We start from the raw sequence: 4,300 nt of genomic DNA on the forward strand, positions 1-4,300 counted from the left end.
GTGAACTCTCTGCCTGTCCTGTCATGGCTAAGGAGGCCGTCTGTGAATCCTCGTCCTACCCTGTCACGGCTATGGAGGCCATTTGTGAACTCTCTACCCGTCCTGTCACGGTTATGGAGGCTGTCTGTGAACTCTCTGCCCGTCCCATCCATGAGACCGTATATGCTCTATCTGCCTCTTGTGTCTCAGTTTTCCCCAGGTCCCAGTCCCTACCAGGGAGGACTCCTGTTCCCGAGTATAGCCCACGGAGGGTTCCTGTTCCCGAGTTAAGCCCAGGGAGGGCTCCTGTTCCCGAGTTAAGCCCAGGGAGGGCTCCTGTTCCCGAGTTAAGCCCAGGGAGGGCTCCTGTTCCCGAGTTAAGCCCAGGGAGGGCTCCTGTTCCCGAGTATAACCCCAGGGAGGGCTCCTGTTCCCGAGTATAACCCCACGGAGGGCTCCTGTTCCCGAGTATAACCCACAGAGGGCTCATGTTCCCGAGTTAAGCTCAGGAAGGGTTCCTGTTCCCGAGTTAAGCTCAGGAAGGGTTCCTGTTCCCGAGTTAAGCTCAGGAAGGGTTCCTGTTCCCGAGTTAAGCTCAGGAAGGGTTCCTGTTCCCGAGTTAAGCTCAGGAAGGGTTCCTGTTCCCGAGTTAAGCCCACGGAGGGCTCCTGTTCCCGAGTATAGCCCACGGAAGTATCCTGTTTCCCTGTTAAGCCCAGGGAGACCGGTGTCGGCTCCAGCCCCGTCTCCAGTGTCGGCTCCAGCCCCGGAGCTCGCTCTTGTGTCGGCTCCAGCCCCAAGACTCACTCCAGTGCCAGCACCACGTAAGCGCTATCCTGATCCCCAGTACCCCCCTGGAAGGGCTCCAGGTCCTCAGTTCCGACCAGGAAGGGTTCATGTCCCCAAGTCAGGCCCAAGGTGGGCTCCTGCTCTGTCTGCTCCGCCATGGAGGTCTTCTGCTCCGTGTGCTCTGCCCTGGTGGGCTCCTGTTCCGTCTACTCCACCTTGTTGCTCTGCTTTACCGGCTTTGCCTCAGTTCCCAGTCTCTCCATTTCCACATGGACCTGGCGCACCGTCCCTCCCCCTGTTCCACCTCCGCTCCACAACCCTCCTGGATGGTATTGTGTTGGGAGCGTCTGGAAGCCGCTCCGTGGGGGGGGGGGCTCTGTCACGAATCCGGTTTGTGGCCTTCCGGCTGACTGCCACCAGAGGTCGCTCTCCCATTATATTGACTCTCACCCCACACAAACTGATACACATCCCCCTGGACTGCATTTCCCATCAACCATTGCGGTGATTACACACACACAGCTGAATGCACTGATCACACACACACACACACACACAGCTGAATCCTATCAGACATGCTACATAAGCCATGGACTTCTTGTCAAGCCCTCTGGATACTGTTCGCTGATCGTAGACCCACGCTAGCCCAAGGAATATTCTTTGTCTTGCCTGTGCCATACCTGTTTGCTTTTGTTCGACACTGCCTGTGTTTGACCACTTCTCTTGTGAAATAAAGCTTGCACATGGATCCGCACGCCTCTAGTCTGGAGTTTTCTTTCTCCAGAATAGGTACAGATAGATTTCAGCTTATAGGGACACCGGCACTGGATGGCCAATTTCACATGTATTTTGTGTATTTTCAAAATACAAAATACTGTATTTGTATTTAAATACATTTTTCCACACAGTATTTTTATTTTAAATACATTTTCATGTATTTATGCCCATCTCTCTCTGTCTGTCTCTGTGTGTGTGTGTGTTTGACAAATGAGGACACCGGCACTGGATGGCCAATTTCACATGTATTTTGTGTATTTTCAAAATACAAAATACTGTATTTGTATTTAAATACATTTTTCCACACAGTATTTTTATTTTAAATACATTTTCATGTATTTATGCCCATCTCTCTCTGTCTGTCTCTGTGTGTGTGTGTGTGTTTGACAAATGAGGACATACATTTGTATAATGACAAAGGTATGACATAGGTATTACAAGGAGAAGGTGACTTTTCAGGACATTACCCCATGTCCCCACTTTTCAAAACGCTTATAAATCACACAGAATGGAGTGTATTGAAAATCTGAAATAGAACAACGTTTTCTGTAAAGGGTAGGTTTAGGGGTAGGGTTGGTGTAGGGCAATAGAATATACGGTCTGTACAGTATAAAAACCATTACGCCTATGGGATGTCCCCACTTTTCACAAAAACAAACCTGTGTGTGTGTGTTTGAGTTTGACTACACTTGTTGCAGTGTTTGGTTTTGATTCACTTAAAAATAATCAGTTCATAACAGTGACTTGTGAATTAGACTACAATTGTTGTGCAGTATCATTTTGATTCACATAATGAGTTCATAACAGTAATTTGTTTGTGAAGTAAACCACTTGTTCAGATTCTGATTCACTTAAAAAGAACCTTTTGATAAAATACCTTTAATTGTGAATCAGAAAACACTTGTTCTACTGCATGATTTTGATTCACTAAAACAGTTTATTTGAGAATCACACAATACTTGTTGCATTGTATGACTTTCTTTCACTTAAAAAGATTAAGGTTCTTAAGAGTCATTTGTTTATAAATCAGACTACACATGCTGTGTTATATGAGTTTGATTCACTTAAAAAGCACCAGTTCATAAGAGTCATTTTTTTGTGAATCAGACTACATTTTTTGTGTTGTATGATTTTGATTCACTTAAAACGAATAGGTTGTAACAGCAACTTGTGAATTAGACTACACTTGTTGTGCATTGTCATTTTGATGCACTTAAAAATAATGAGTTCATAACAGTCATTATAATCTGGCTACAATTTATTCTTCTGGAACATCTGGCTGTACTGTATGATTTTGATTCACTTCACTTTGATTCACTCTTATTAAAGACATTTGTGATTTGAACTACAATGGTAACAATGTATGCACCAAAAGCGGTGTGAGAAACACTAGAGTAAAGGATTGCTCTTGGGGTTTTAGGAAATATATTTTATTTTATTATATTATATGGAAAATTACTGGGAAAAAAATCCAGTACAAATTCTTAAAAAGCTGAAAATTCAGACTACACTCAGTTCAATAGCGAGGCATATTCTTTTAATTACAGCGGTAAGACATGGGTATTTCTCTCTGGATTATGTGTGCTTTAACCTCTGGATTTGACACAGAAGAGCTAGCTTTCAGCCAAAACAGGGAAGGTCTATTATCTAGTATCAAGGGTGTTCAGATATTTTTCACTGGGAAAAAAAAGAAAAGAAAGAAAATCACAATAGGGATTAAAGGGATGGTTTACCAAAATTACAATTCTGTCATCATTTACTCCATTCCAAACCTGTATGACTTTTATCCTTCTGTGGAACACACAAGTAGATATTTAGAGAAATGTCTTAGGCTCCATATAATCAAAGTAAATGGTCAACAAAATATCTGGTTCCCAACATTCTTCATAATATCTTCTTTTGTGTTCTGCAGAAAAAAAGAAAGTATAGGCTTGGAACAACATGAAGATGAGTAAACGATTTGAGACATAGAACAAAAACACAATAAAACAGTACTGAGCTGATGAATCACATGATTTTAATTCTGCATTAACTTCTTCCTGGAAGGAGTAAACAGTGTGGCATTAAAATTCATTATATTGATCTATGAATGCATGGACTCTTTGGAAATGGACTTTCCCCTCCTTTTCACCTGTCTGCTAATTATTGAAAACAAGATTTGCTTCTGATTAAAGCAAACAATCGTTACAAAAACACATTGACATCCTGGTAAGCACCTGAGGTTAAGGACAGCCTGTCTTAATTCTGTCCAGGTTCTTTTATTTTTGGAAATAAAACATTAATTGAGACACTTCTCTTTATTTTCTTCCACAATGAACTGAACATGATGCTCTGTCTAAATGAGCCAATTACGAGCTGTTTTGGACAAAGGCATACTGAATAATTTTTTTGTCTCTTTGTACTCTATTGAGTTAAAGCAGGCTGAAATTATACTTTCGACACTGTGAATAAGGTGAGAATCATCACACAGAAAGTTGATTGTAGGTCAGAGCAAAAAGGGCACGAACTACTATGAACATGCCCTGCACGTACTTGGAAGTGTTTGTCAAATTATACAGAAAAAAAGAGTTTCCACCCTGTTTTATAGTGACACAATTGCTTTATGCAAAGTCGAAGGCTATCCAACAACCCTGTCTTGTTCCGGTGAAAATATCATGTCTTTCAATCACCCTATCGGCTGTAAGCTGTGATGAAGGATTGACCTTTTCCTGTTCTTTACCTTCGTTTTGCTCAGGTTTCTGCTGAAATGAAGCTG

The sequence above is a fragment of the Sinocyclocheilus grahami genome, unplaced genomic scaffold (assembly GCF_001515645.1).
Source record: "Sinocyclocheilus grahami isolate Dianchi unplaced genomic scaffold, SAMN03320097.WGS_v1.1 scaffold122.1, whole genome shotgun sequence".
Classification (NCBI taxonomy): Eukaryota; Metazoa; Chordata; class Actinopteri; order Cypriniformes; family Cyprinidae; genus Sinocyclocheilus; species Sinocyclocheilus grahami.